Source organism: Lissotriton helveticus, chromosome 1_1, assembly GCF_964261635.1.
Source record: "Lissotriton helveticus chromosome 1_1, aLisHel1.1, whole genome shotgun sequence".
NCBI lineage: Eukaryota > Metazoa > Chordata > Amphibia > Caudata > Salamandridae > Lissotriton > Lissotriton helveticus.
The window spans coordinates 1,861,400,646-1,861,412,874 of record NC_136057.1 but is presented as its reverse complement, the minus strand read 5'-3'; the positions used below and the strand labels follow the sequence as shown (position 1 = coordinate 1,861,412,874).

The window sequence follows — 12,229 nt, the reverse complement described above, 5'->3', positions numbered from 1 at the left end:
TATTACTTAGTCAGTTGTTGCGTAAACTACTGCATACGTTGGTTACTAGGTACGTGAAAGTCTATATTAGTTATTGATTACTTAACTGACTATTTATATGGGAGAGTGAATGTGTGTGATTCAGTGGGAGATCTCGGACTGCCCAAAGATATGTGAGTAATTAATTCAGTAGGTATATGACATTAAGACTACTTGTTATAATAGTTGTTTTAATGAGTGAATATCTTTATGGGTGTGGTAATGAGCAAATATATTCCTCAATGGTACATGTTCAACAAAGTACAAAAATAAAAGACAGTGTATGTGACAGTTGTTGTATATAAATAAGTATACATAAGACTCATTGATTGCATGAGTGACTGTATAGATAACTGTATACTTGTGATAGTGATTTCATAACACACTAAGTTTGAGTTACTATCTACATGAATAAATTAAGTGTTATTTCTATAAGTGTGTAGCTGAGTAAATGTAAATATGATACATTGTTTGCAAAAGTGAGTAGGATGACTGTATAACTGAATAGGATGTTTGCTGGTGTGTAATGTCAATATGAGTGTAAAGTATATTTGATAGTGTTCTATTGAATATTGGCAATATGCATGAGTGAATCTATAGGTAAGTGATTAGATGTGTGTGTAGCTCTAGGAATCACTGAGTGGGTCTTTAGATACTTGTATTGCTGTGTCAATGGATTAAAATCTGGTACTCTGTATTTTACAGTGAGTGATAAAAGGTTATACCAGTGTATGATGAGGTGTAACTGATTGTCACGTGGATGATGTCATCAGTGATGTCATTTCAGATGTCATCAGTGATGTCACTGACCATGTAATGAATGATGTAATATGTGACATCATCACAAGTGGATTGCGGGCGCGAGAGTTACAGTTAGTACAACTAACTATAACAAAGGAATTTCAATGGTTTTGTATGAGCGAAATGTCCAGCTAACTATAACACCCCTGAAACCTATGGTTTTTTCAGTGAATTTCTATGGTTTTTTAAATGATAATCCCTAACTATAACATGCCTCAAACCTACGGTTTTTTCAGTGAATTTCAAAGGTTATTTAAATGCTAATTCCTAACTATAACACCCCTAAAACATATGTTTTTTTCAGTGAATTTATAAGGTTTTTTAATGCTAATTCCTAACTATATCAGCCTTGAAACCTATGGTCTTTTCAGTGAATTTTGAAGGTTTTGTAAATGACAATTTTTAAATGTATTAATTGTTTTATTTATTTTTTTGATACTGATTTATTACATTTTTTAAATTATTTATTTTTACATATTTTAGTTTTTTAAATTACATTCTAATTACATTATACATTACATTACAAAATATACTTTATCAGAATGAATTACTTTAGTTTAAATACTTTGCAAATAGGCAATAGACTTTTAAGTACAGTAGTCACAGTTGTTGCAATGGGAAACACAATTTCAATCACAATTAAACATTGACCTCAATGTTAATTTCTAGTTAAATTCAATTAGTTACTTTATAGATTACTTTTCTAACCACAGGACTGGATCCTAGATTCCGTCCTTGGACATCACAGTTGAGTAAAATCGTTTTGGTTACAGTAGTGAATTTTAAGGAATATTATTGTATTTTAAAAGTTGGCACAGACATTTTTTCACCCAGAACCACCAATGTTATCCTATGGCAGGAAATTCACTTAGCAGGTAAGTAGTGCTATCGTCACTTTTTCTTACTTAGTGGTGGATCCTGGATCCAGCACTGGTAAATCTCCTGTAAACAGTTTAAAGAATGCGTTAAAGTCATATAGGCAATTTTTTAGGAATATTTTTAGTTTGTGAAAATAGACACTTAGAAACTTTTCTAGTGAAAACCAGACAATGGATTCCTATGGAAGGAAATACAAGTTACTTGTAAGTATGCTTAGAATTACTTTTCAGGGTCAGTGCTGGGCTAAAAGATGCATCACTGGGTTCTCTCCTGCTAACAGGTGAGTAAATTGGAATTCGCTGTTCGGATGATTTTAGGTGAATATATTAAAGTTCCAAAACTCCACACTTAGAAGAATTTCCAAGTGAACCCAGTCAATGTTAGCCTATAGAAGGAAATTCACTTAGCAGGTAAGTAGTGCTATCGTTACCTTTTCTTACTCAGTGGTGGATCCTGGATCCAGCACTGTTGCATCTCCCCTAAACAGTTGAAAGAATGCAAATTACCAAAGACGCGCGTAAGCCCACGTTTCTTGTTTTTTTTTATATCTCTAGAATGCGCGGATCACGATCCCCCCACCCAAAAAAAAATTTTGGGGTGGTCCTTGTGGGACCCCCTGTGCAGACCTAGAGGGTCAGGGTGTGTCTACCCTCCCCCTTTTCACGTTTTAAACACACATTTCACAGGCTTCTTCAGCCTCCCTTGTACCGAGGCATAAAATGGCTGCCAACAGTTTCTAGTTTCGAATGTTGACAACCACTTGACAGCCAATTAGCAATCAGCGTGTGATCTGAAGGGTGCGCTTATGGTACGATGACAATGCACGCAGTATCCGTATTCCCGTGGCCAATTCCGGCCACCGGGGCCCCCCTCCCCCGGGGCATGGCCAATTATTTTTTTGTTTTTTTATGGAGGAGGGCTGCATAGCCCCCCTCCTGAGGCCACTTCAAGGCCCCGGGGACCCCATTTCCCGGGGCCGGCCTTTTTTTTATTTTTGTTAATGGGGAGGGGGCCGTGTGGTCCCCCTCCCATGCCACTGGTAGCCCCAGGGAGCCCATCCCCAGGGGCTGGCCCTGACCGTTGGGGACCGTGGGGGGGCGGGGAGCCGGCGTTCTATCGATATCCAAACCCCATCTAGGCGTTGCCTTCACCATGCGCATGCATGTTTGTGGTAGCGCATGCGTGTTAATGTTTCGCATGCGCACAGTACTTCCCACCATCTGGCCGTGTACCCCTAACGTATTTCATTTTATTTGCACATGCTCAATTACAACATGCCCAATCACAGCTCTCACACCCAGTGACTTCATGCTCAAACAATCATCATTCTGCAAAGCATTTATAACCTTCCAACCTTCTCGAACTTTTCCTATTCGGCAGTCACAGCCCTGCCGATCGTGTTCACTCCTTGCATCGCGTCGCTGAACTCGAACTTTTCCTATTCCGCAGTCACAGCCATTGATAGTGTTCGTATCCACTTCTTCGTAGGTGAGCACTTTTTTTAAGGGTAATTAAGTTAATTAATCTGAACGATCTTTAAGTACCGCATAAATGCAAATTTTTGTTCCATTTGACAATCCTGTTTTTAAGCACGCTTTACTGCTTTTTTATATCATTAAAGTTGACTTCCTAACCTTTGTTTCTGTGCAAATCACTTAATCCTGCTGTGTTTCTTTAATTTGCCAAGCGCCACGTGGCCGCTCCCGCAGCAGTGTGCTACGTGCTGTTCAAGTTAATACGATGTAGTTTTTCTTGTGTAAGTAGTGAGTCACGTGCCCCATGCATTGCAAAAGTAATGTTTTCGGCAATAGTGTATTTTATCACGGTTTCCAGCTTTTGTATGTCTAATAAGTTGCCTTGGTAGCCGCTGTTTCTGGGCAAATCAGTTAATCCTGCCGCCTTTTATTATTTAAGTAGTGCGCCACGTGTTGCTTCCTCCCCATGCACTGCACATGTAATCGATTGGCCAATGTTGTATTTTAGCACACTCTCCATGTTTTTTAATAACGTTAAACTTGATTTGCTATCCTTTGTTCTGTGCAAATCACTTAATCAGGCTTGGTTTCTTTAATTTGCCAAGCGCCACGTGGCCTTTCCCGCAGCAGTGTGCTACGTGCTGTTCAAGTTAATCTGATGATTTTCTCGTGTAAGTAGTGTGTCACGTGCCCGATGCATTGCAAAAGCAATTTTTTCGGCAATTATGTATTTTAGCATGGTTTCCAGCTCTTGTATGTCGAATAACTTGCCTTGGTAGCCGCTGTTTCTGGGCAAATCAGTTAATCCTGCTGCCTTTAATTATTTAAGTACTGCGCCACGTGTTGCTTCCTCCCCATGCACTGCACATGTAATCGATTGGCCAATGTTGTATTTTAACATGCTCTCCATGTTTTTAACAACGTTAAACTTGATTTGCTATCCTTTGTTCTGTGCAAATCACTTAATCCTGCCACGTTTCTTTAATTTGCCAAACGCCACGTGGCGGCTCCCGCAGCAGTGTGCTACGTGTTGTTCAAGTTAATGCGATGTAGTTTTTGTCGTGTAAGTAGTGTGTCACGTGCCCCATGCATTGCAAAAGTAATGTTTTCGGCAAATCTGTATTTTAGTATGATTTCCAGCTTTTGTATGTCGAATAACTTACCTTCTTAGCCGCTGTTTCTGGGCAAATCACTTAATCCTGCCGCCTTTCATTATTTAAGTAGTGCCACACGTGCTGCTTCCTCCCCATGCACTGCACATGTAATCGATTGGCCAATGTTGTGTTTTAGCCCTCTCTCCATGTTTTGTAATAACGTTAAACTTTATTTGTTATCCTTTGTTCTGTGCAAATCTCTAAATCCTGCCGGATTTCTTTAATTTGCCAACCGCCACGTGGCCGTTCTCAAAGCAGTGTATTTTAGCACGGTTTCCTTCTTCTTTAACTGGTCTTGGTTTAGAATCTCAAGATAACTGGTGCTGCCTTCCTCTTAAATGTATGGAATGTCATTGAGTATTTGAAGGGGCTATGTTCTGTGCTGCATTTGGGAAGAAAGGTAGCTTGAAAGGTATTTCATATTTTGAAGTTGGAAAGGTGGTGTAGTATTTCTGTAGAAACATCTTTCCTAGGAATTAAAGCTTGGTAAGGAGTCGAATATTCTGAAACTTCGACGAGAGGGGTGAGAGGCGCTGCTCCTGTTCCCTGTGGCTTATTGGTAAGTGCTGCGCCAGAGTGACAAGGTTTTGTGGTCCCCATTTGTAGGGCAGGTTTTATTCAAGGCTTAGAGTACTAGTGGTAATCATTGATATACAATTGACAAGCTAGTCATCACTTTCTGGTACTACCAACTTGAGATAACCACAGTGCGTAGGGCCGACCATTTTACAAACAGAGTCCAACCTCTGTGTGTTTGCAAATCACTTAATCTCTCCGTGGCACTTAATCTTTCCCACGCTAATTGTGAAGCACTGCACCACGTGGCCATCCCACGCACAGGCCTCGTTGCTGAAGTGGCTTGTTTTCACTAAGTTACAACTTAGCATCTTCATCAAAGTGGCCTTTCCTTTGGGGCTTCCTTGTGGCTTCTGTTTCTGGGCATTTTACAGCAACCACTTATTCTCCCCGGCCCTGAATGTGAGGCGACATGATTGTGAAGTGCTGCACCACGTGGCCGTCGCTTCTTTAAAGTTTGTCAGGAGAGTGAGGGGTCAGGGGTGGGGGGGCAGTTGTTATATTATTGGTGTATTCACTCACATATTTAGTTATTTGTGGTATTGTAATGTACTGTGAGCATGTGATGATATTCTCTTAACCTTGTTTTTATGTTTATTCTCATTTTAAATAGAAATGGGTGCCACTAAGTACCAAGAGCTTTTTGATTATGTGAGACATAATGTGTATCCTGAAGGTTTCACTAAAGTCCAGAAGCATGGATTGCATAGACTGTCTAAAAAATTCACCATTGACAGTACTATAATTTTTCAATTCATGTTTTTTCATTGTAATGTTTTAAGGCTGGTTGAGAAAAGGCATGGTCTCATTTCATGTAAATCTTTTTGACATGCATAGTTACTGTAACATTTTTCTTTTAGCTTTTTTCAATAGATGGTAGCTTGCTCTACACTGGTAAAGAAAAGAACACTAACGTTGTCATTGGTGCTGAAGCAGTCCAAAAAGTTTTTTCTGAATTCCATTCGTCTCTTATCAGTGGGCATTCTGGTATCAACAAAACGAAAAAAAATCATGTCCTCCCGATTTTATTCGCCAAATATGACTATTGAAATTGAAAAATGGGTGAGTTATAATTTTTCTTGCTTCTATAAATATTTTTTTTAAATGTAAATCTCCATTGTGATAGTCTTATAGACGTTTGTTTCTGGAGCCCATATATTTCTCATTTAAATGCTCATTACACGTTTTCCCCCTGCACTTGAGATACAAAGTGAAAATGTTGTTTTGAATTTTATTATTTGAAGACATGTCTTTCAATTTTCCTTGATGTTTATTTCTCAATTTCTAGATCATGGAAGTTCTAAAAGGGTTCTATCAGATCAAGGCCAGGAGTTTGTGAATAAAGTGAGTGACCAATCTCGGCCTAACATTTGTATAATGCAATGCTATTTCCCATTTTGCTTGCCAAATAGAATTATACCTATTTTTTTTCCGGTTAATTCAGTTATCTAAGCTTTTACAAATAGAATGTTCTGTAAGTGCAACCTATCACCCACAGACAAATGGTTTAGATGAGCATACTAATATATAAGCTGTGCACCTTCAGAGGAGGAGAGTTAGTGCTTCTGACAAATTGCAAGCGCGCAACAAGAAAAGGAGGCATTTTGGAGCATAAGTTTACTGGACCATACCGTATTGCCGATATGCAAGAAAAGTTTGTAAAATTAGTTAATAATGCTAGCAAGATGCCTTTACGTACAACTTATAATCTCGACATGTTGAGGCCTTATAATTTGAGCATCATAGGTAATCTATTAAAGGGTACCTTTTTTTAAGTAAGGGTACATCATTTGTATGTGTGTTGTAATGATGTTCCATCGGCTGGTGTAAATGTCTCCTTAATAGGTGAGAAGTAATTAGATTTTTTGAAAGTTATTATTGTTTTTGTTGAAAATTATGAGTGGTTGTAATAGTTTAAAGTGACTAAATATTTTTTAAATAAATATTTTAAAATAAATTTAATGGTCATTTTTTAAAATGATTTTGTTTTGAAATTTATCAAGAGCAGACATCTCTACCATAAAATGTAAACTCTCCATATTAAAAATTATTTCTGTAATATTTTTTTCCAGATTTTGAAACCTTTAACAAAGACAATAATAGTTTATGATTCACTGAGTAGCAAAATTCGAACCTACCAAGACTTTTTACTAAATTGGAGGTAACCTTTTCCTATGAAACTTTCCAATATCTCTTTATTATGTCTTATATTGCAAAAATAAAAATGTTGGTATGATTTCTCTTTATGAAATGAATCAAAACAAAATATTTAACATAACCATTTGAATGTCTCTAAAAGGTTTTCCTACAGATATTGAAGCGTCCCGAATATGACCAATGGCAGTTAGTGATAGAATCAAACTAAAAACAACAGGACAGCTACAATTGTGGTGTTTTTTGCATGTTGGTAATGATACTTCCATTATGTTTTTTTTAAACATTAATTTGTTGAAGATACATTACTTTATGTTACTTTATGTTAATAACTTTTTTCATTAGAATAGTTGTAAATGGGAAAGAGGGCTTTTAGGGATGACACTTGTGAACGCCTACCGAACGCGTCCATAGTGCCCATCGGAAGCATATTGATATTCACATATGATTTTGTCTAACCACTAGTCTGATCTTAACACGGTTGGTTTGAAACCTCTGATGATTGCTTTTCAACCCCAATCCTATTGAGAAAAATTGTTTTTATCTACATTAAAATTAAGCTTGGACATTTGTACAACATATACATTTTTAACTCTTTTTTCAGTTTGCAGAATGTTACATAAGTCAGCAGCCAATTGCCCAGATTGAAGAAAGTATATCCCCCTGTTCTAGCTCATTATACAGATGTGTCAACCATGGGACGTACTGGTCGCCACAAGCTGAATGAAAATTGCAATGGACCTAATGGAGTCATCAGGTTTGACTTTAACATTTCATGATAAAAAATTTATAATACCTTAGTGGTGCATAAACTCGGATTACTTGGTACTTTGTTTTGTCTTTGAATTTTTTTTATAAAAAGGCACAGCTTAAATTTTGAACATAGTATAGTAAGATATTTCCATTATGTTTGTGAATTTAAAATTATGTTTGTTATCCTGCCATTACAAATTGTTTTGAACAGTTGTGACTGTCCTATGTACTCGATCGGTAAACCCCTGGAAACATGTAGAAAATATTGCAAATTAAGTTTACAATTTTTACCATTGCTGTTATGATGCACTAATGTACATCTTTTTTACATTTAGAGTCTGTTGAAACTTTCTGTACTGTATGCAGCCAAAAAGACTCACAATTTTTTAAGGATAACGTTAAGGTAAATACTCTCAATATAACTAGTCGACGAAGTTAAAAAGTAACAAATATAAGTACTTGAGGGGTTTTTGGTGGCAGATAATCTCCAATTCACACTTGTGTGGATGGGTCTGATACAGGGTCAATCTCAGTATAAGTAATGGATTTGCAAGGATCTTTTCTGAGTTGCATCCGCCATGTTGGTTCACTGGCTATACACCCTTCCTAGTAATGGACTCATTACCACTTTGCTACTGACTGGGGAGAGTGCACTATGTTTAGCATGTAAATAAATTTAAGTTAGCAAAACAAAAAACTATTGACCTGTATACAATCCAAACAGAATAACAAATCAATTTTCACTTTCTTCCCAACAGGCACTCTGTCAAGAATGCTGCCCATGGGTGCACATTCAATGCATAGAAACAAATGCAACATCCTAGTTACCTTATTCAGATTACAAATGTATATATTAATAAATGTTTATCTCCTTGGTAAAGATGTGTTCGCATGCTAGTTGTAGATTTACATACTCTGCATACTCCTGCCATCTAGTGTTGTGTCCAAATTATCATAAGTAGTATTTATTTGAAGAAGTCTTTCAAGTTGGGAGTGAAGTCACTTTTTTAATTAGTCTGCTTGGGCATCGACTCCATTGTTATATTCTATTCACACATGAGGTTGATAATGGAGTAAGTAAGTGTAATATAGAGTTGTCAATGCGTATGTAAAATAAATATTAACATGAAACAACCACAGGTGTTGGTGGGTAGGTAGGAGGGCACATGTGAATCAATATTTAACATTCTAACAATAGAAGCTGACACTGATAATGTCCTAGATATTGACCTTGTTTGCAGATTCTTACATAAGTCAACAGCCAATGCTAGCCAATGCTTGATTAGCCATTGTTGTATTTTAGCACGCTCTCCATGTTTTTTAATAACAAAAAGAACAAAGCTAAAGAAGTGTTTCAGAATCCCTACTGTAAGGCTGTTCTGTGATGCAAGCAGACCATAACTGCGGTTAATACAAACTTTAGAATGGCTACATGGTCAAACATGAGACATGTACCAAATTGACCAAATGAAGGGGCTGATTATGATGGCGGACGGACCTGAGTCCGTCCGCCACCATAGAGTAGGAGGGAACCTCCGCATGGGCTGCGGAGTTCCCTCTTGTGCAATTAGGATGTGACCGCCACCCTGGCGGTCACATCCTCTATTTTTACCATTGCGGCGGGTGCGACTTCAAGCTGCATCCGCCGCATTGGTAAAAATGCATATATTGCAATTGTATGCAGAAAGCGGCAGGCACCGTGCGGTGCCTGCCGATTTCTGCATACAAATGCAGGGGGGTACCATAGGTACCCCCCATGTGCACCTCCCACCCCCCCTTCACCCAGGGGGCCCGCAACGGGCCCCCGCAGTGAAGTTACACATGCTTTTCCACGGCGGAAAACCGGCCGTGGAAAAGCATGTTTTAAAGCCCATCCTAATATGGCTGGCGGTGTCTGAGAGACACCGTCACCATATTAGAGCTTTTCCGCCACGGTTGTAAGCCAACCGCGAAAGAAAAGCGGCGGACGGAAACCAGGGCCCACCAGCCATCCTAAGGTGGTGGTGGGTCTTTGGTGGGTCCGCAGAGGATTTTCCGCATCCTCCGGGCCGGCGGTGGCTTCCGCCGGCCCGGAGGATGCGGAAAATCCTCCATCGTAATAGGCCCCTAAGTTTACACTTTTTACAATAGCAGTTAAAATGTGCTAATGTACATCTCTTTTACATTTACATTCTGTTGAAGACTTCTGCGTTGTCTACAACCCAAAAATTCAGACATCAACTCAAATGGTGTGTTTTGAGTGAACAAAAACAAGAACTTTTTCCATGGATTTAGATGCCTAATCTTTCACGTCTGTACAACCATAAGTGAAACAAAATGTCAAGCTTACTTTCACTGGTTTTATTTTATCACTGACATATATAAAGTCATCAGTCACTCCTATGGCAGGCCTTAACAATCCTGAAGGCTGAGTGCTGGGTGTGAGAGGGTGCCCATGCATGAGCAGGAGCCCTCATCAGCTTTCAGAATCTATTCTCTCATGCTGTACTGTGATGTAGCCACACCATATATACTCTTAAAATGTTATTAGAAGGAGCACGCAATGAAGACTCTTTACTTCGGATTACTTGGTACTTTGTTTTGTCTTTGAATTTTTTTTTTAAAAGGCACAGCTTAAAGTTTGAACATAGTATAGTAAGATATTTCCATTATGTTCTCCTGGCATTTTGTACAACAGCTTAGGGAAGTAAGGGTTTCCTGGCTGTCAAAGGTGTTTGGAATGGGCGATTTTATATGCTTGATTCTCCTCTTAAAAGTTTCAATTATCGTGTGTTTACTGTTTTTTCTAGCAGGAGAGGATACTTATTTCCATTCTAACACACACAGAGACACACACATATATAACACAGAGACACACAGTAGTCTACGTCAGCCTGATTATTGGCCATAAACTTTAAAAAGGCATTTCGCCAGTAAGGAGCTGGCATCTGAATTGATTTTATATACTTGACTCCCCTCTTAAAAGCTTCCATTATCGGGTGTGTACTGCTTTTTCTACAGGAGAGTCTACTTATTTCCATTCTAACACACACACAGACACACACATATATACATCATCATAGTCTATGTCAGTCTGATAACTGCTCTTAAACACAAAAAAACAATCCGCCAGTAAAGAGCTGGCACCTGTATCGAACTAAACTCTAATTGGGAAAGGGTACTTCCAATTTCGAAAAAAGTATTGGGAGGTCTGAAGTTTGCTAGTCAGTGAATCATAAACTATTATTGTCTTTTATATGATTTATTCATATATTAAAACCTATTGCAAAGAAATTAGATTTGTGGTATTGAGAGTTAAAATGTCCATAACACACATTGAATTCTGGCTCATACGCGAGATGTACGTGTTACGTGACGTGATGGACGCGCGGTAGCGCGTGACGTCATATGCATATCAGACGTGGTGGATGCGCAACTCCCGCAATTTTTTTTTATGTTGAAAAAGTTATTTATATATATTTAATATAAATATTAAGACAAGAGATTATCTGAATATTGTTTAACTTTATTAAAAAGTACATCACTTTTTAATGCAATTTTGCAAAGTCAGGCTGGGTGCGAGCAGGAAGCGTGCTGAGTGCGCGCATCCTACGCGCACCCAATGTGACCTCAAAATAAGAGATTTGATTGGTTCATTACACTTCCTATTGAAACTATTGAAGGACCGCACCCATTTCAATCATTCTTCTTAGAACTTTTCTTAGGGAAAGACCTCCTGAGAAGATCTGCTGCTCTTTCTTTTTTGGATAAGAGATTTACTTAAAGATACCATGGCTGCTAATCCACCATCATCCTCTGATTCAGAGAACTCAACAGAACAAGAATTTGTTCCTGAACCTCCACCAAAGGAAAAATATAGCAGCATTGTCTGGACATTTTTCACCTTTCCACCAGGCTTAAAAAAAGGTGAATTGAAAAAAAGTTACTTGCCGCGTATGCAAGGAAGTTTGGGGGAGTACCAACAACTACAAGTCCTGCTAGGGTCTCAAGGCGCTGGGAGGAGGGGGAGGCGCTACTGCTTGAACAGCCAGGTCTTGAGTTGTTTCCTGAAGGAGAGATGGTCCTGGGTCAGCCGAAGGTGGGTGGGGAGGGAGTTCCATGTCTTGGCCGCCTGGTAGGAGAAGGATCTTCCTCCGTCGGTGGTTCTGCGGATACGTGGGACGGTGGCGAGGGTGAGGCTGGCTGAACGGAGCTGGCGGGTGGGTGTGTAGAATGTGAGGCGGCTGTTGAGGTATTTGGGGCCCATATCGTGGAGAGTCTTGTGTGCGTGGGTGAGGAGTCTGAACATGATCCTCTTGCTGACGGGGAGCCTGTGCAGGTCTCTCAGATGGGCAGAGATGTGGCCGTGACGGGGGATGTCCAGGATGAGTCGTGCAGAAGCGTTCTGTATGCGCTGGAGTCTTTTCTGGAGTTTGGCTG

At 39.2% G+C, this 12,229-nt stretch overlaps 1 protein-coding gene across 1 annotated transcript in view; it reads right to left on the bottom strand.

The window, feature by feature from the left end:
- Nucleotides 1–12,229, bottom strand: part of LOC144754063 (flavin-containing monooxygenase 5-like) — a 435,529-nt gene that overhangs the window by 25,941 nt on the left and 397,359 nt on the right. The window lies entirely within an intron of this gene.